At 46.7% G+C, this 20,859-nt stretch overlaps 4 non-coding genes across 4 annotated transcripts; 2 read left to right on the top strand and 2 right to left on the bottom strand.

The window, feature by feature from the left end:
• Positions 1–12,461: 12,461 nt before the first annotated feature.
• Positions 12,462–12,534, bottom strand: trnaf-gaa (transfer RNA phenylalanine (anticodon GAA)). Its single transcript has one exon. It is a non-coding gene; the product is annotated as a tRNA-Phe (tRNA).
• Positions 12,535–17,747: 5,213 nt separating this feature from the next.
• On the top strand, positions 17,748–17,821 carry trnat-cgu (transfer RNA threonine (anticodon CGU)). The gene has a single exon. It is a non-coding gene; the product is annotated as a tRNA-Thr (tRNA).
• A 2,053-nt stretch (positions 17,822–19,874) lies between these two features.
• On the bottom strand, positions 19,875–19,965 carry trnar-ucu (transfer RNA arginine (anticodon UCU)). The gene is given in 2 exon segments: positions 19,875–19,910; positions 19,929–19,965. It is a non-coding gene; the product is annotated as a tRNA-Arg (tRNA).
• A 742-nt stretch (positions 19,966–20,707) lies between these two features.
• Positions 20,708–20,789, top strand: trnas-cga (transfer RNA serine (anticodon CGA)). Its single transcript has one exon. It is a non-coding gene; the product is annotated as a tRNA-Ser (tRNA).
• Positions 20,790–20,859: the final 70 nt, after the last annotated feature.

Below are 20,859 nucleotides of genomic sequence, written 5' to 3'. Positions count from 1 at the left end.
GCACAACATTCTGGGCCGAAGTGCCTGTTGCTGTGCTGTACTGTTCCATGTGCTAGAGCTCCGTTTGCAACGGGATCCGCCTTGTATAATTTGTTTGCCTCGGAAGTATAACGCACCTGAGCAAAATGCACCGAAAGACATATTGGTCGAAGGGGTCAGAAAGCGCAGAAGAAATACCTCAACCCATCCCTTTCACCTTGGTCCGCAAGATTTATCAGGAACCTGGGATCGGAACCTCCTCAGGACTGAAAGATTCATTGAATGAAGAAAGAAGGATGAGGCTGATTCTTATCTTTTCCACGTCAGAGAAGGGAACAACGTCGCTCCCTTGACCCAGTCCCCTGAACGCTGGAGATTCAGTATCAGCCGTCTCTTCTTCTTCTGGATTGTACACAAGAATATTATTCCTTGCAACCGATTAAAAAAACTGAATTATTTCATTCCGGTATCAACTGTCCTATTTCAAGCAAACACATCTGATTTAACGGAAGGGAAATGAGCGAGCGTTGAATGGATGGTTATTGCCTCTCTGCATTAAGAAAAGTACAGAAAGGAGGGTGAAGACTCATTTTTCTCTGTGCGCTTTGGAGCGAACGCTCAATCAGTTGATCTCCCGCATTTTCTCTCTGCCGTTCATACCGACATGATATCTGGGTGAGACAAATTAGTACCAATGATGCAGACGATGACCTCCTGGGATGTATTCCGGATCGGTTTGTGAGGAGCCAACTCCACAACACGCTGTTTAGACAGGAAAATGTTAATAAATAGTCCGTTTGCAAAATGTCCTCCAGGAACGAGTGACGAAGCTTGTCCGAAGTGGACATGATACAATTCAGTCTGAAAGCAGGGAAATCAATCTAACAAAGGAAACTACGAATGAGGGACTGGCAGTCTCTCTGTGGTATATTAGGAAGTTACATTCAAATACATGACAAATGTCTGGTGACGGATTGAATTTCAATATTCATTCAAAATATATAAATTTTCTACCAAGTCACAAATGCTTTAAATCATGAGTATCAGGAGTGATCAATTGCCATATAAAATTGATTGATAAGGCTCATTATGCTGAAAACCTGAACTGCAACCCTGGGGATTAGGAGAGTGCAAGATATCCGCAAGAGATGGCCAAGAAACTGCCACGGAAAAGCGAAGAGGGAACACAAAATCATGAACGGGTGAAACGTGAAAGCAGACTGTAAGAGCTGTAAACTAACTAAGAGGTCGTCACACACGAGACGAGGTGGCCAAGTGGTTAAACCGATGGACAGCTGATCCAACGTGCGTTGCAGGCGGGGGTTGGAATCCCATCCTCGTCGTGAGCTGGCGGGTTCGACTTACGATTTTCGGCATAATTGAACGTTTCTCTGAAGGAAGTTTGAGGATCAACTTTTTTCACCGTCGCGCAAGCCCCGGTCTGGTTTGTGCTTTGTGAAGGCACAAGTTGAAACGAGAATTTGTCAGCAGTTTTGGTGGAGTGGGAATGGAACGAACGTCGACAGACGATGGGGTGACGGTCGGGATCGCCTTCCTCTCTTCTTTACTTCGTCTCGTTCTGTCTGTGTTGTCCATTGAAGAGAGGATTAATAAATCTGATCGTAATCTTTGGAATTTACCAGAATAGGGTTGACGTTATAAAAACGTATTAGAAACTTAGGGGATATGACAGGGTAGATGTTTTCTCTATGAGAGTGCCTCCAACGAGGAAATGTAATATAAAGACATGGGGTCGGTCATTTAGAAGTGAGGTACAAGAGACTGTCGATGGTGGAATCTGGAGCAAAAATCAAACAAATTGCTGGTAAGACTTGGCGGGTCAGGCTAATGTGTGGAGGGAAATGGTCAGTTGGCGATTCTGGTTGAGACCTTTCATCTGGACTGAGAGATCTCGGGGAGGTAGCCTTTATAATGAGTGAGGGTAAGGGGTGGTGCAAGGGCAAACAAGCAATAGGTGGATCCAGGTGAGGGGGTGATAGACAGATGGAGGAGGGAAGGGTGGAAATAAAGAAAGAGGATGAGTTGTGATCGGTGGAGGACACAAGGGCTGCAGATGACGGAATCTGATAGGAGAGGAAGTTGGAGAATCGGAAGCAAATAAGGGAGATAGAGTAGACAAATATGAACTATAGGGGGAGGGGAGCCAGTGAAAGGTGTTCATGGGTGATGCAGAGATGGAGTGGGGGAGGAGAGGAAAAACTGGATGATCGGGTCTGGCTTTGGTGTGGGAGGAACTGGGTAGATCAGGAGGAGAGAGAAAAGGGACAAATGGAGAGCAGGTTACCTGAGACTGGACAATCCAGTGCTGATGCCAACGGGTTGTGGACTACCTGGGCAGAATATGAAGTGTTCCTCGAGTTTTCATTTAGCCTCACCTTGGCAGTACAAGAGGCCCAGGACACGCATATCGGAGTGGGAACGGGGAGTCAATGGTGAGCTCCAGTCAGCCATGGCGGAAGGATTGCAGGTGCTCGGCAAGCCTGTCGCTTTGTCTGCGCTTGGTCTCGCCGATGTAGAAGAGACCACATCAAGATTACCGGTGCAATACGCAAAGTCGGAGGAGATGAATGTTACGATCTGCGTTACCTGTCATAACTGTACAGGGCTCTGGATTATGTTGAGGGAGGAGGCGCAGGGCAACTACTGACTGAGAGTAAGGTCGGTGACACTTTGGGTCATTCTCTGTATCATTGACGGCAGAGCGAGTGTTTCTGCTGTGGACCACTCAAGGGTTAGGTTTGAAGTAGACAGAATTTCGTCAGTCGGTGAGGTGGTGCCGTACGTTTCATGTACACTTTAACGATAATCTCTGAAACAGTGAAACATGAACGAAGAAATACTCCTCCTCGTTGTCCATGTTAAAGGGAGTCCTCCAGATGAATTTCAAAGAAGTCGTTAAAAGATTAAGTGAGAACAAAATGAAAGAACAATTGCTTCCTGCGTTGGTTGGCCCATTTGAAACACCGATGCTGTCTGGGACATAGGGTGAAATTTCAGTGGATTGACAAGGAAGTTTTTTGAGCAGAAATTTGTGTCAGATTCGTGATAAATTTCGTGCATTTGGCAGCGAGATACGAACGGAGAGGCCGAATGAGTTCGGCAGTTTTAGGTAATCCAGATGACAGGCGGTGAAGACGTTGGGGTGAACATTGTTACTCAACCATGTGGAGACCTCAATGTTATTAAAGTCAGAGGGCGGTTCACCGGTGTCACTTTACATTGTGTCATAAATATTCCGGGCTCAAAGGGATGAATTTGAACTTGTTTGTTCAGTGACCGTGAACGATATCAGGTTAATGAGTTCCAAGTATCCACTGTTGAGGTTCCCCTTTCCTATGAATATGGGAATCCTCTCCATGTTCCGCTACAGAATTACCTCCGACATTGACGGCAATTATCTCCACGAAAGCTGGAAGATGTCCCTTTATATGGAGATCATTGCTGTCATTATGGTATCGAGAAGATATACTATCCAATCCTAACTGCCCTCGGCATCCCAAGTAAGTTAGTAAATCGGCCCTTTGTGCGATAAATTACCTTCATCTGTGCGTTTGTCATCTCCAGTTGGTCCCACAATACGGAGATTCGATTCATCCAGTACGTACTCTTGGTACAGGTCTGTTAACACTCCGCAGTTTCTTGGCCTGATCGGGCAAATGAACAGAAAAAATGACAGGTTTTTCTTTTCTCATTGCCAATATGATGTGACGGACATCAGCAATTGTTGAGGTGGACTGCATGTTTGCGTTGAGACCTGTTTTGCGGAATAGACTGGTGTGTCTGTGTGTGCACTGGATCACTGAACATGACATGAACAGGGACGTGGACTGCGTGGACCAGTTCAGAAGGGAAGTGGGTGATTGGAAATGGTCACCCTGATCCAGTACCAGTCACATGTTCCACTAGTAGACCATATATCTCCTGCTCTGAAGCAGCTGATGCGCTGTGCAGTGAACACCGGATTTCAGTTCTCATCACAAATGCTTTTTGCTTGCCCTTTTCTTTATTGTTTCCTGGATTGTTTTCCAATTGTATTTTAGAAAAGATCAGGCTGCCAGGGCGACTCGGCACAGCTGGGGAACGCTTTATTGTGAAACAGCAAATGGCTCTTTTCCAACTCCAGTTCCATCGTCGTTCAAATGGGTGTATTTATTGTTATTCGAATCTTGCATTGCTTTTTTGATACGAGCATGCTTCATCTCATGGATACCTGGTCTAATTGCAACTGTAGGAGGGCAACATGTCAATTAGGTCAGACGTCCAGTTGGAGTGCCATTATCCAAGGAAGGCGAGAGCTGCTTGGACCTACATAGGCACAGTTGTCGGAAATTATGCTCGTACCCAAAAGACTGAAATCATCTTTACAATCAACAGGTAACCACGGTAACTTGAGTGTCTGCAGGCGCTAATCTCCCAATTCAAAGCATATGTCAAGGTGACTTGGTTCGGACTAACGTCAGGCTCGTGGTTGACACAAGAAATGCAAAAAAAACACTATCCCGTTCGGTTCAACTCTTCATACCTCAACTGCAGGACCTACAATTGCACATCCACGGACGGATACGGATTAACCTTTGGTATTGCTTTCGATTTGAGAGCAAGTGATATAATGTGTGATTGGACAAGGGCGAGCATGATATCTTCTTCACGCTGTTGCGGGTCAGCACTGAAATTTAATTTTACCACAAGAGGCTTTGTTGCTTCAACATCTTTCTTCCACGAATGCTGACACTGCACTCATTCTGACCTGTTTAATTTGTCTTCTGGTTTGTTTTGCTCACAGGTAACCTGGTGACGATTTCGGTCCTGTCTCGGGGAAAGTGCGGTATTCTCCAGATGTGTCACCCGCTACCTGGTGGCCATGGCGACGGCAGATATGTTTGTCATTATCTTTGATCTAATACTGAGACAGATTCTGATTGCTCATCACATGGTTTTTGTGAGGTCCATCCGCGCGTGTAATAGTTCACGGCGTCCTGTTTCACGCCTTCACTGACTGTTCCGCCTGTTTCACGGTCACGCTCACCTTTGATCGATTTGTCGCCATTTGTTGCCAAAATCTGAAATCTCGCTATTCCACCGAGAAAACGGCGGTTACGGTTCTGGGAACAGTGACTGGGCTGAACAGTATAAAGAATGTTTTCTGGTATTTTATGTACACACCTTGGTACAGGTTGGTGAATCCTCCTTGGATTTGTTATATGGATGTTCGTGTAATGATGTCAATGTCCTGGGCAACAGTTGAGTTTCTTCATTATATTCTCACCCCGTGTGTCCCGTTGGTTTTGATTCTGCTCTTCAACGCTTTAACTAGTCAGAAACATTTTAATGGCGAGCAGATTCCGCAGGAGACTCCGGGGTCAAATAGTGGGGAGACTCCGAGAGACCGAGAGATGGAGAGCAGAAGGAATCTATAATATTGTTGTTTGTCATCTCGGGATATTTCATCCTGTTGTGGTCAGTGTTTACTGTGTATTGTACATGGAACAGGTTGTGGAAGTTGGCGGATGATATTATTTATATCCCCGGCTTTGTAACTGAAATAGGTTTCATGCTTCAGCTTCTGAGTTGCTGCACAAACACGTGCATTTATGCTGTGACACAGACTAAGTTCAGGGAGCAGTTGAGGACTGTGGTGACATATCCGTTTCGTATAACTGCAAAATTTATTAAACACATTTAAGAAGTGAACTCTCCCCAGCAGCAAGATTTCTTCCCACTTTCTCTCTGCCCCAATCTCCACGGAAATCTGTGATGTGGATACAGGGTATTTCAGTCGAATCTATTTACAAATTTACGATCTGTTGTACTTTCTAATTTCCCCGTGTGTGTGTGTGTGTGTGTGTGTGTGTGTGTGTGTGTGTGTGTGTGTGTTCTGTGTGTGTGTGTGTGTGTGTATGTTTGTGTTTGTGTGTCAATGTGTCTGTGTACCACGGAGGGCAGGGTTTGTTCAGTTTTCTTGGAGAACAGAGTCATTTCTTCGTGCTACTAAATAATTAAACATTATAATTAAAAATAATAAAGTTGAATTTCTTTAAAAGAAAAGTGACGCAGAACCAAGAAAAAAAATCATTAACTTCTCGGTCCCACCCTTCACCTCTCACCTCGTTAGGGACTGGAGAACCACAATAGCTCACTGCTCCCCCTTCCTGTCAAATAAATTACACGTCACTCCTTCGTAATTACAGTTCTTTCCCACAACATCCGAGTGGGTCAGCATGGACTTCTCACAGACACAGTCTGACAGACATATAGTGAAGTATCAGCAGACCACGTGGCATTGCAGAGTTTGCAATCAGTTGTGCATTAGTAGAAGGCATGTAAAAATAAGAGCAACTAATCACTTGAAGTATATTCTGCACACATTCTGGTGCTGCCTTATGTCCTGACTAGGATGACACAAGCCCGCAGTTACTCTCAGGATCGACGTGTAAATTGGGCGTGTAATTGCAGAGCCAGAGTGACCAGACCACTGACCTCACGGGTCCCCAGTTAAGTTTTCAATCCGAGTGCGTTCCTCTGCATTTCCTCCAGGCACTTGACTCTGTGTCTGTGGCGCAATCGGCCAACGCGTTCGGCTATTAACCGACAGGTTGGTGCTTCGAGCCCACCGAGGGACGTTGAGCTAAGGTGTCCCCCCGACATTCAACACTTGTGGGGGCGCCTAAACAGGAATCCACCATTCCCTCAGAAGGTGACAGCTTGAAATGGTGTTGACCTTGGTGACTGCTAAAACATTACATGTATTTTAAAAAGGTACAGTAGTGCAATGGTTCGCGTAATGCTATTACAGAGCCAGCGACCCGGGTTCAACTCTCGCCGCTGTCTGGAGGGACTTTGTACGTTCTCCCCGTGTCTGCGTAGGTTTCCTCCGAGTTCTCCGGGTTCCTCCCTACATTCTAAAGGCGTACGCTTTCGGAAGTTGTGGGCATGCTATGTTGGCGCCGGAAGCGTGGCGACACTTGCCCCCAGAACACTCTCCGCAAAAGTTGCAATTCACTGTGTGTTTCGATGTATATGTGACTAATAAAGAAATCTTCTCTTATTTTGATAACTTGAATTCCCCAGCTCTGCCGCCTTATTTTCACCATGAACACCTCAGTTCCCCATTAGCAAAGACTAAGAGTCGCCTGCCTCCTTCTGGAACATATATCGAACCATTTCCTCAGCAGGAACACTCTCATCCGCTTATCATAACTTGTTCTTAACTGAACAGCTTCTCTTTTGATTCCCTTCACATCCTACAAATCACAAATGCAGCCATGGGCACTGCCAGGGGCCCGAGCAACGCCTTCCTTGGCTCCGTGAGACAGCCCATGTTGCCAACCTTCTCCGGTACCGTTCTCCGAGCCTCTCTCCGCTACCTCCACGACCGCATTGGTGCTGCCTCCTCCACCAGTGCGGAACTCGTCAATTATATCAACTTCACTGCTGACATACACCCGCCATCAAATTCATTTGTACCATATCTAACACCCCTCACCCCTTCAGGTTCTATCCATCTCAGGAGCCCAACTATCCACCGACACTAACAGCAAACCCACTGACTCCCAAAGCTGCCTGGAATACACCTCCTTCCATCCTGTCGCCTGTAAAGGCGCCGTCTCAATCTCTCAGTTTCTCCTGTCTCCGCCTCATCTCGAGATGAGACTTTCCGTTCCACGACATCTGAAAAGCCCTCACAGATCACTAAAAGTGGTTTCTCCTTTCCTACGGCTGACAGACTGCCGACCCGCATCTTCTCTATTTCCCGCACTCTACCCCCACCCCAGCTCCCACCAGGCAGAACAGGAATAGAGCTCCCTTGTTCTTCGCCTTTCACCCTACCCTCCCTGCACCCACCGCATCACCTCCGCCATTTCCGGCTGGTTCAGCGGCATCGCACCGTCACTCATATCTTCTCCTCCTCAGCTCTTCCTGCTTTGGCAAGGTCGGCCGTCGCTCCCCAACCGATACTCCCCGTCCAGCAGCACTTTCCCCTGCAACCGTTGGAGGCGCAGCCTTTGTCCCTTCACCACCTCCCTTACCAACAACCAGTGACGTAAACAGCACTTCCAGGTCAGGCAAAGTTTCAGGTTCATGTCCTTCAACCTCGCCGACTGCATCAGGTGCTCCCGAGGTGGGCTGCTCTACTGCAGCAAGTCCACGCTTAGACCAGGCGTCCGTTTTGCGACACCTGCGCTCTGTCCACGATGACAATACTGAGCTTCCGGATACATGACATTTCAAGTCCCCTCACCATACCCACACTGTCCTCTCTGCCCTCGGCCTTCTCCACTGCTAGGGACGATTCCAAAATGCACTCAAAGAATCATCACCACAGACTCCGCCTGTGAAGTCCACATCGTCATGCCATGAACAAGGAATTCCTCAATTTCTGGTGAACCGCACCACCGCGTTCACTTTTCCTCCTTCTGATCCACACAGGTTCTCTCAATCACCCTTCGTTCAAACCTCCGCTCATCTCCCGCGTTAACCAGTTTCTTTGGTCTTCCCCACATCCCCTCTGTGCATCACACACTCACTTAACCCACTGTGTCCCGTCTTCCCTTCCCCACTGCTCCCTCTCGCCCATCCTCTCATCCGTATCAGATTCCACTGAAAATTTAAAAAAAACACCGACTCCGAAGGCACTTGGCAGAATAATGCTGACGGAGCAGTTTCTGGTGATTTGCATCTTTTGCTGATTGTTAAGAAGGCAACGGCGGGTAAACGGTATTGAATCATGAAGTCTTCATAAAATGTGTTTCGGCCAATATTGGACGTTTGTTCACATATCTGTTGGCGCACTTTGGAACAGTTGTGAATATCCCAGAGATGGTTGAGCAGAGATTTTCGAGAATCGTGGCCAATGTCAGTGATTTCATTTGCAATGTTGGGCTGAGGAAGCTGGTACTTCTTCATCTGGATGAAGAACATTGAAGGGACACTTTATGGACCTCTTGGTGTACAGGTCCACATGTCGCTGAACGTGGCAACACAGATAGATAGGGTGGTAAGTTCACTCTTTTATCCGCTGGAAATGTGTAAGTTTAATCATACAGACCCATGTGTAACTACAGACAATTAAAATCAATGATTCTTAGTTACTGACACATTGCTCAAACTTCTGTCTGCGGCACTTGTCAACTCAGCACGCTTCCACTAGGTGTCGAGGAAAGATGAAGGTAAACTACTTCCCCTCAGTTCCTGTCAGCTGATGAGAGGAAATAAATCAAGCTAATTATGGAGTGTTGAAACTATCCCACCTCATGCAATGTGTCCCTTTTCACAGTTACGGGGACCTGGACCCTGAGTATATTATCGTCTGAACACTGGTGATGTGAATAAGGGAAACCCCACAGAAAAGGGAACGTTATGGCTGCCTCAGGTAGTCTGCTTCATTCACAATTAGTTCCGACACTGAAACAGGTCGACCCACACATCGCACCCAGCCAGCGTGTAAACTTGTATCTGTTAGCGGAAAGGGGTGAGACAGGGAAAGAGAACTTTCTAAATTTCGAGCGGCAATGAAAACTCTGCTTCTTCTGTGAGTTCTCTCAGTTACGTCACGGAATCGTTCGACATAGTCAAAATACTTCACACCGGGTAATTATCCATCTGCTTGAAAATGCGCCCTTCCTTCTTCTCACTTTCTCACAGAACGCCGGCCCGTGCATCCGTCTCAATTCTTTGTCAGAGTCCTTGAGGAGGAAGGAACCCTGTGGCCTAATGGAGAGGACTGCAGGTTCGAGTCCTCTCACGGTCGTTTTACTGAACGTAAGATTTTGTTTACATTCTGTCGCTCACTCACCCAATCACATCTGTCCTATCTATTCCAAACACACCCATTTGAAACGCGTCCGTTTCGACCACTAGTTTCCTGCGCCGCGTGTACGCCGGTCTTCCCGTCCTCATAGACATCGCTCGCAAAATTTTGTGGTGTGTGCCTTGCTTGCAATGTACTTCCACAAGCACCTTCATAACTGACGAGACACAAGAGATTCTCCAGATGTTGGAATCTGGAGCCAAACACAGAAAATGCTGGAGGAACTCAGCAGGCAGCATCTATAGATGATCAGTAAACGTTACGGGTCGAGATTCTTCATCAGGACTGGAAGGAAGCGGACAGAAGGCAGAATAGAAAAGCTGGAGGGTGTGTGGGGGAATCACAAGCTGGCAGTTGATAGGTGAGGAATACTACGATGCTGGAGGAACGCAGCAGGCCAGGCAGCATCCGTGGAGAAAAGCAGGCGGTCAACGTTTCGGGTCAGGACCCTTCTTCAGGACTGAAGATCGGAAAAGATGAAAAGTCCAATAAGTAGGAGGAAAAATCAGAGCAGTGTCGGTGGACAAAAGAAGTGAGGTGGGGTGGGCACATGGGAAGGTGATAGGTATATTGCAGGTGAGAGGTAGTGATTGGCAGGTGCTGGGGAGGTTGTGAAGATCATCCGCGGGATGGGAAAAAGGTAAGAAGAGAGAAGAAGTAAAAGGCTAGGAAAGCGAAGAAGAGACGAAGCATAGTGTGGGGGGGGGCTGTTGTGGGAAGAGGGATAGGGGTGATATAAAGTGGGAGAATTCAATGTTCATGCCGATCGGCTGCAAGTATCCAAGATGGAAAATGAGCTGTTGTTCCTCCAATTTGTGCTTGGAATTCCCTGGCAGTGTCGGAGGCCGAGGAGTGACATATTAGTGACAGTGTGGGAGGGGGAGTTGAAGTGATTGGCAACGGGAATGTGCAGATCGCGGTTACGGAAAGAGCGCGGGTGTTCTGCGAAATGGTCACCTAGTCTGCGTTTGGTCTCACACTTGGAGCACCGAATGCAGTAGATGATATTAAGGGAGGTGCTGGTGAATCTCTGTCTCACCTGAAACGACTGTTTGGGTTCCTGGATGGAGGTGAAGAGGTGGGGTAGGGACAGGTGTTACACCTTATTGCGGATGCAGTGAAAAGTTACCCTGGGTGAGAACAGGATGTGTGGGGGTGGGAAGGAGTTAACAGTAGACTCGCGGAGAGAGCGATCCCTGCGAAAAAAAGAAAGGGGCGGGACGGGAGGATATGCTTCGTTGTAGCATCCCGTTGGAGATGGCGGAAGTGGCGGAGAATGATGTGCTGAATACGTAGGCTGGTGGGATGAACTTTGAGACAAGGGGATTCCTCTCCGGTTGGGTCTGGGAGGGGCGGACATGAGAGCGGAGGTGCGGGGAATGGCAGAGATCAACAGTTAACGTTACCGGCCAAGACATCTTGAACAGGACTGGAAGGAAATAATGCAGAAGCCAGAACGAAAGTAAGGGAGAAGGTGAGATGCGCAATCTGAGAGCTGATAGGTGAGCCCAGGGTAGAGGGGGAGGTAGGTGGGTGGGGGAGTGGAGAGATGCAAGAATCTGAGACGTGACAGGCTGAAGATGCAAAGGGCTGAAGAAGGAGGAATCGTGCAAAGGAATGGAATAAAGGGAACGAGGTGGGGATAAGATGGTCAAGTCATTAGGGCGAGGGAGGGGAAAGAGAAGGGGCGAAGTGGCCACATGGATGAGGCAAAACAAATGTTAAGGTTCTTCAGAATCAGTTTCCAAAATAGTGCAAATTTCCACTCTCAATGGCTGTCGTGTGACGGGGAGAAGCGGTAAGTCAAAAACTATCGTCCTGTTAACCCGCACTATTTGTCAGGAATCCAACAGGTCGCTGGAAAGCAGCCGGACCGCTGTTCTTTTCAAACGTTTGGAATTTCTGTTACACAGCTGAGGCTTTGTCAGTCCGATTGGCTGAAGAAACCCGGCAGAGTTACTTCTCTGCAAAATGTTCCCAGCAGGAGACGTCGCATCCTCCCCATCTCCAGCAGCAGTCGATTCGCACAGACGGGAACAAAGGCAAGCTGCTCAGGTGATACCGCCTGCAGCAGGTGGCCGCATCTTCCGACACAACAGCAACATTCGGGAACAGCAACAAAGCCGGCCGCAATGACAATGACATACGTACCTCCTGGTTCATGACGCAAAGCATCAGCGGCCAGTTACTCTCCCGCAACTTCTCGCGTTGAAACAGCCAGAAGGTCCTTTCTCCCAGCGGACAGTGGCGGAGTCAGAGATAGAGGGACGGGTTCCAGCCTCCCGTCTGCTAAATCAGGGCGGGTGAACACTTTGGAGTTCCCCTATCTCAGGGTCTGCGATTCAAGCGTATTTTTCCAACACATCGAAACACTTTGCACGATGTGGTGTCGGGAGGAGCCGCTGCTGGGAAGCCGGACTGATGTTGGTGGAGTGTGTGGCACATTCAGCAGGTCCTATCGTCGGGGAGGACACTCCAGGTTTGAAACTTCGCACCGAGCAAGGAAGGACCTTATGATCGGAGATAAAGTAGAAGATTTCAGTCACATCACTGAACCCGAAAGTACCTCTGTGAACACAGGTATCAGCCCACTGACAAATGTTCCACGAAGATTGTGCCGCGAGGCAGCGAGATTCAAATAATATATAAAAACTGCCGAAATCCGGGATTGAACCAGGGACCTTTAGATCTTCAGTCTAATGCTCTCCCAACTGAGCTATTTCGGCTTCACCAGTCGGCACTGCCCGCACTTCTGAGGAGACCAAAGGGGCAACGGCAATAGTGTCACGAAAACTGGAGAACATGACACTGGACCAGAACCGGGTACATCATTGAACCTGGAAATTGTATCCCAATTCATTTTAAAAAGAAAAGAGGGACAGAGGGAGGAGGTTGTGTGGTGGTGAGAAATATTTGGAAAATCCAGCCAAATTGAAGAATCTTCTATTTGGACGATTCGCCGGTTCTGGTTGGGCACCAAATAGTTCAACAGTAATGGGTCCAAATAGTCGGTTCAGGCGAAGCAGTGAGTCAACCTTCCAATCCAGTGTACTGCATTCGGAGTTCACATTGGAGAAGCCAGACGCAGAGTGATTGATCGCTTTGCAGAGAACCTGCTTTCAGTCCGCAGGGGTAACGCTGAACTTCCAGGTGTCCGCGACACTAATTCAACATCCCACTCCCACACTGATCAATCTGCCTATGACCTCCTGCACTTGCTGCAAGAAATGCCTAATAAACGTTTGCGAAACAACATCTCCTCTTCCGTCTGGACTACGTGTTGTCTTCAAATTGCAGTAGGAGTGTGGGGCACTCATGGCCGCCTGCAATCCTCCCCAAATAAAGTCATCCTGCACTTTAATTGACCGTTGCTCTGGCCACCGTGAGAGGCACTCAATGCGAAGGCAGTGAGTGTAACCTTCTTTACTGTGAACACCCGAGCAGAGCTGTAACGTAGAACGTTAACTCTTGGATCAGCCGGATATTTGTGCTGTCTTTAGGTTTTCCGTTTCGGTCTTTGTAGATAGAGGACCCATCACCGTGGATGTCGTGGATATTATGAATTTTAATACATTATTGTTCATGCAAAGTTGAAATTCAAAATATTCCAACACACAAGATTAACGGAGACAAAAAAAGTATGTAAGAAGATAAATAATTAGGAAATGGAAAATTCCACCTTGCTATCCCCAATGGTTCGGTAACAGCTATAATATTGTGTTCCTTTATGTTTATCTTACCTTAGGAAAATGTGATAGAATTGAGCAGAATTGAAAAAAAAACTTGAATGTTTGCACAAATGACGGTCCTCGCTTGCAAATTAAACTGTTGAAGCAAACCACTTCCCCCTCAGAACATAGGCAATAACTACGAGGAAAAGCGGGAGGTTGAGAGAAGTTATATTTATCTTGCAAAGTGTCAGGAGGTTCCCGATGGCATAGTGGCCTCAGGTCCGCTGTAACACTTCCCTGTTTCTGTTAAAAAGAGCCTCGACAGCAATTCAGGGTGAAATATCGCTTATTTTGTTCAATGACTTTCCCCATTCACCAAAATGACCTCGTGGAAGTCCGGACAGATGGCACCTTGATCATGCAACCGGTTTATATTGAAATCTAGAGAGTTACCTTCGTGTTCACCCACTTAAATGAAAAATATGAGCAGCAATTATATGCGACTTACAGTACCTAAAATCATCGTTTTACACAACAATTGCATTCATCACGGGAATTAGTGTTTTAATGTAAAAATGCGCACATCCATTGTATTCCCTACACATTGCCCGTGTCATTAATGTTTGTGAACTGCACAGTTCCTTCTTATGCTCTGTTGTTATTTTCTTCCATTTATTATTCTACAAATGTTTTGCGAAATAGCCGTGTGTGTGTGTGTGTGTGTGTGTGTGTGTGTGTGTGTGTGTGTGTGTGTGTGTGTGTGTGTGTGTGTGTGTGTGTGTGTGTTATGCGTGTCACGAGGAACAACACCCTGCATGAACTCTTTGGACCATTCGTCAGTCGGTCAGAGAAGAATCGACGACTGCGCGGATTTGAAGCTGTTCCCCAGACGGGCTGTTCTCCAGACGGTTCACATACTCGACGTTCTTGGCGTTGTCAGGTTATTGCTGATTTGAGTGATATGACGCTCTCTTCACACACTGGGTGAATGCGCCTCTCCATAGAGGATCGCCTGCACTCTGAAATCGATAATCCTTTGCAATCAGTTATACATTATGTAACCGACCTGAAATTAAACAAAATTGTTTTCTTTGAGACAGCCGATTGGTGTCTGATATTATGGAACTCAGTTCACACACGAGACTACTGCAAAAGTGCGCCTCCGTTCAGTGAACGGAACTGATTGAAAATAATCACCAACAACGAACGCTGAAAATGCATGCTGGGCTGGAATTGTCACTTCCATCTGAATATCATGGGACTGTGTTAGTTCATTATGTTATGAATTCTTCATGTCGAACTATCCCGGGCCCTTATTCCTTGGACTTTAGTAGAATGAGCTCTGACGTTACTCATACAAAAAGGAGATGTTAAGGGAGCCTGACAGGGCAGATGTTGGGATGTTTTAACCAGCGGGAGAGTCACAAACAAGGGGACGGAACTCTAATATAAAAGTCAGGTCTTCTTCAACTGAGGTACTTAAAGTTTTCATCAAACACATGGTGGTGCGAGCTGACTTATTTCGAATTATCTAAAATGGGGTGAATAAATATTTGTTGGATCAACAAATGTGGAGATTGGTTAATTGGCCCAGAAGAAGAGTTGAGACCAGGACCAAATGGCTCAGCTCCGTCTCACATTCCGCTCCGTTACCTTCATCGTCCTTTGGCTGAACCTGCAAGTCTGCCGTCACGTCACTGTCTGACCCTCCCACTCCTGCACTGTCTGTATTATCTGGTTTTCAGTCTCTCTCTAAATCGCAGCTCACACAACCATTCTCATTTCCCAACTGTACCACCCATCATTCCCTCCTCTGGGCTGTTACTGCATTCACCGTTGCCATCAGCAGATTTCTGTATATTTGGGAAGCAATGGATGTGGAGGTGGGACGGGAGAGTGAGGAAAGGATGAACCATAATCTCGCTGGCAGTCGAAAGGACCAGAGAAAGATCACGAAGAGCGATAGGACGAAAAGATTAACAACATGGGAAGATGTGGTCTATGGAAGGACAGGGTTGCTCAATGGCAGGAGCGAGGATGGAGTCAGGCAAGACTGGCAGCCAGTAGAAGAAAACAGGGAGGGAGATCAAGATTTAAATGCTTAATTGTCAGGAGTGGGATTAGAACCCACACCTCCAGTGGAGCCTGAGACCTGAACGCAGAGCCTCAGACCGCCCGGCCATCCCGACTGAAGATAGGTAATAGACATGATTAATTTCACGACTGCAGCCAATGAGAATATTAAAGTGTGTTGTTTGTTCAGGGGATGGGTTGGGGAAAAATACAATCTTCATTATCAGCCCGGTGCTGCATTTTAGAAGCACGTGATATATTTCATGATCGACGGAAGGGCAGAGAAAAGAAGAAACTGGGCCACGTGAAAGCGATAGGATTAGTTTAATTTGGCGTCGCGGTCTGAGAAAGACGTAATGGGGTGAAGGGTCTGCCATGGTGCTGTTCTGTTCTGCATTGTAAGGAACCAGTCCCACATCTGCTGTCATCATAAGATGGACCTGGCGTCACCAAACGTGTCGATCAGGACATACCGCCGCGCGCGTGTCTGAAGGAAGGGAAACGTGTGTTTAAGGTCCTACACCAATGGTTTTGCATGTTCATTGTGGTGGCTCCTCTACTGCGATCTGACCTGCTGAATGTGCAGCACACTCCGCCTCCCCAGCAACAGCTGCTCCAGACAGTTTGAGGAGTTCCACCCCGTTGTTTATGGCAGTGTTGCAGAAATACATTACAAACAATACACATAAAATAAAACGTTACGTGAAACGAAGATGGGACATTTCGTTATGTTGCCCACGAGTGCAGGGTGACCGAGGTAAACTCGGCGCGGGACACTGCTCGAAGCCGAAGCGTTTAAACCGCGTGTGTTTGAATCAGTTGGGTCAGTTGTGGTGGAGAGAGTGTGGGGAAGAATAGAATCACAACCACATTTGGTAAAACAACATTGGCAGAACTCGAAACTGCAATCTTCTGACGATTTCGCATCAAACACCGAAGCCAGATGCCTTATCCGTTAGTACCATACGGACCCATACTGTTGAAAACGCCACGAGAAAGAGCTAAGAACCCTGATGGGGCGGATGTTTGCGAGAGAGTGAGAAGAAGATTTGCATTTCCCAAGCACAAAGAGAATTAACCGCTGTCAACAGTTTCCACATGTAGAATGATTCCGCAATGGAGCTGAATGTACTTACACAATGAACAGCGTTTTCATCCCGGTTGGGAAGTTATAATGTTCACTTTTCCTGCCCCGCCCCTTCCCGCTGACAGATGCAATGCGGTCAAGCTGGCTCAGTGAGATGTATGGAGTGAGCTGTTTCAGCGTCGAAATTAATTGCGAGTGGGGCGGACTACTTTGAGGCAGACATCCCTTACCGTGGCAACCCTTATCCGTGGGTCATCTGCAGCACCACACGATTCCTCTCATCAACATCACATGTGCAAGGTCTCATCCGCCGGAGCTGACCAAGGAACAGGTGAACAGAAGTACATCTAAACTGAGCAGCACCAAGAACAGTCACGAATTTGGAAGCTTTAATTACAGAAATGTGAAGTAAAAACGATCAAAATTTGAAACAGAATTAGTATCATTATGCAATTTTGTTACACATCCGAAGAACATGGAGAAATGTAAATTGTATCATTATTAAGGTTCTGCACAAGAACGTCTTTCGCTACTCACACAGAAGGAAAGCAACGGCAGAATTACATCCGGACCTGTTGAGAACCAGATGTCAGACTGCAGTGGGTTTGCAGCGTCAGTCCCAGGGAAATGTATTCCGCAATTTTAAAGCATTCAAACCATCAGCCACCTCCCTCTCTGGAACTGATTTCATGCCGGTCGCATTCCGTTATCCTTCTCTTCCCACCTCGTTAAATAGACAAAACAATTGGTTTCCATGTCAGTACCACCTGAGGGAGTTTTAAAACACCGGCTATTGATTAATTTGTCTATTTTATTTTACCTGTGAGGAATTCTGAATCTGTGGTGAGATCAAACATAAAGAGCGGAGGTGGCGGGAGAAGGGTTAGAGGTGGTGCAAATGGAGGGGAAGAAGCGTTCAGTAAATCAGGCGGAATTGTCACTGCGGAGAATCCGTTACTGGATACGGTGATACAATGTTTGGAAGTAGACCGAGCAGGGAATATGAAAAAAAACGAGCAGAATCTGAAGCAATTCCCTCGCCAGCAGACGAACAAGAGAAGTTAATTGCAAGGTGCATCTCATTATTACAGCTGTAGTTCGGCGCGAGGGCTCTGTGGCTTAACTGGTCAAAGCGCCTGTCTCGTAAACAGGAGATCCTGGGTTCAACTCCCAGCGGAGCCTTTACTTTATGAGCTGAATGCAGTGTGATGAAGGTGGGCTCCATGCAAGCACCTTACAGGCGTTGACATACCTCCAAACATAAAACAAAAAGCAACAGAACAAATAAAAAGCCTCCAAAAGTTTACAGGACTGTTGGTGTCTGCGGAAGCAAGAATCAGGGCGAGCGGTTCAACCAGATGACGATTCCAATGCCTTTGTTTACCGTTTCCTTACGTTGTTGCGGTGTGCAGTTCGTTTAGTGAGACAATCGTTTGCATACGCGACCGTGTCCTGCTTTGTGCCCTTACCCTGCTCCTGTCGACAAACGATCCCATCCCGCGTTACAAAGGTCCTTTTAAACCTGACGGCCGACCAGTTCACTCTATATTTCAAGACACGGTAAAAGCAGCGCTGCATATATGAGCTGGAATGCGGATTGATATTGAATAGTTTTACACCCATTTGCTTCGATTAAATGTGGGCCACGATTTCTACCTGTCCAAACTCTCCCACAACAACTAAGGACTGTTCTTGAGACCTGAAATGATATAATTGACACAGACACGGTGACTTGTGACTTTTTTAGATTTTGTTCAGCAAATCATTCCTGATGCATTTTAACGCTGCATTGGGTAATATTGATTGCAGCTGGTATGCACCCAATGGCAGTGATGGGATTCGACCCATGCTTCGGTGGAGAATGGAGCCTTGCTCCAGCGCCTTCGACCTCTAGGCCACACTACCGCACAACGAAGTTGTTTTCGTTCATTAGATAACAAAGCTCATTGGTTGAACATGTTAATCTTGAAAATTCTGTGCCTCTCGTGAGTGCTTTGAAACTCTTGGTCCCAGAAAGAGTGCTTGAGGCTTGATGCGGCTTCCCGTTTCCCAACCCATCCCATATCTCTTCAAAATTGGCCGGAGAGAGCAGTAGTAAACGGTTATCAAGTCAGGCTGCCGGGTGGCAGACCACGGTGTTTACCAGACGCCAGTGCACGGACGCTATTTTTCACGAATATTCTCGATGTCCACATGGGTCTCTTTGGTGACAACGATATATTTCAGCGGATGCAAAGAAAGACCTCATTACCCTATCTACCTCTGCTGTTCCGGGCATGGACATCAAGATGTACATAAAGTGACCTCTCAAAGTTCTTCACCTGAATGACGCAATGCCAACTTCTACGGTGTTGCATTGCATATGATATCACTCACATTGGCAGCGATTCAAGAAAACCTCTTCTGGGCCCTATCTGGAATATTCACAACCGTTCCTAAACTGTGCAATCAGATATATACACAGACGTCCAATATTGGCCGAAGTTTTCATAAAGTTTTTATGACTAAATAACGTTTACCCGCCGTTGCCTTCTCTGCAATCAGCAAAAGATGAACCACACCAGAAACTGTGCCTTCTGAGTCCGGGTTGTTAATTCAAAGAAGTAATAAAGATTACCATTTCGAAACGGGGTTTACGCGGGGATGAGGTACCACTTAAACTGTGCACTTGCATATTGTGAGGGGACAGATTCCGGGTAAAAAGTGACATTATTTCCTGAACTATAGAAGACAAATTTGTCGACTTTTTCTTCAGAACATGTTTGAATTACAATGAGCAGAATTCAGGGGGCTTGTCAAAATTGAAACATTAACGGAATTGAAGAAGATGCGTAAACTGAAGACAATCAAAAATATGAAACTTGTACCCAAACACAAACATCCTTACTCATTGGAAAGACCGAAGAGCACCCAGACGCTCCATAATTTAATGAGGTCACGGGTAATCAGACTGTCTGCTTAATTCTGCATTCCAGACAACCCTCTGAACGTATCAGCCCCTTTTTTCAAGTATTTATCTCCCCGGCTTTTGAAATAATCAAAGATTCAGTACCCACAACATTTTCCCCAACAGTTTCACAGACTCGGACGCTCTAAGAGAAAATCTATTTTCCGTGTTTCAGTGAAAGAGTCGATTATTTCAAACCATGACCTGAATTTCCAGATTTTCTAACATCAGGTGACGTCAGCTCCCACTCGAATTCTGACTTCGTTGCAACGAATTCGGACAAAATGCCGACTCTGGTGGGACTTGAACCCACAACCTTTGAATTACTTGGGCATGCATTATTAGAAGTCCAACACGCTATTAATTGCGCTACAGAGCCCACAGATGCCCGCTTTGGTGCAAATGGATAAAGTTACTGAAAGAAAACATCGGATTTCGTGAAACGCACACTCGCGTCCGTTCCCTTCATTCGTTCACTGACGAAGCGACAAAAACAGTCCACAGTTGCCCTCCTATTACAGCACCGGATTCCTCGATAACATTTTGCAAACAATTGATCGGCACGAAGTTCCGATAACGCAGCAGCATTTTTGAGTCTGCCCAGAAGAGACTCGCGTGCGTTTCTCCTCTTGCAGAGGGCGCCGCACGGTAAATCTTCTCCAGCGCCGCTGGATTATCGGGGAAGAGCCCATCAACACACTGCCAACTGCAGCACATTGACGGCAGAATTCAAGAATCTTTTTCAATTCCCGCAGGGATAAAAATAAGATGGAGAAAAGAACCCACAATATGTCACTGTTGACGGTCCCCGTTCTCAGACTGAGTTGCAGTGTTTTCCCTTTCTCATGAAAGTCCAGTTAAGATCTCTGAATGGATGCACATTCTCAAATCGTTCCCTGGAACAAGCATCCTGATGCAACATTTATCAGGTGAAAGATGGAAATGGGCAGAAAATCTCATGAAGCAGAGAAGGGCGACTGACATTCCGTGATAATTGATAGAGAAACCAGATATGTGAGCAGTGATGGAAGCGGAAGAACCGCAGAGGAAGCAGCAAATTAAATTCACTTGACTATGGCTGTCGTAAGATGGATCAAAATAGAGGAAAATGACAGAGGAAAGCTGCGATGGCCGAGTGGTTAAGGCGTTGGATTCGAAATCCAGTGGAGTTTCCCCGCGCAGGTTCGAACCCTGCTCGCAGCGGGTTTAAGGTTGCAATGAATATTGACACCGAAGAGATCGGCTGTAAATCGTCTGCTTTTGCTGTTAAATG

This window comes from Pristis pectinata, chromosome 14 (assembly GCF_009764475.1).
Source record: "Pristis pectinata isolate sPriPec2 chromosome 14, sPriPec2.1.pri, whole genome shotgun sequence".
In the NCBI taxonomy this organism is placed as follows: domain Eukaryota; kingdom Metazoa; phylum Chordata; class Chondrichthyes; order Rhinopristiformes; family Pristidae; genus Pristis; species Pristis pectinata.
The sequence above is the reverse complement of the archived record's forward strand: the minus strand, read 5'-3'. Positions and strand labels throughout refer to the sequence as shown.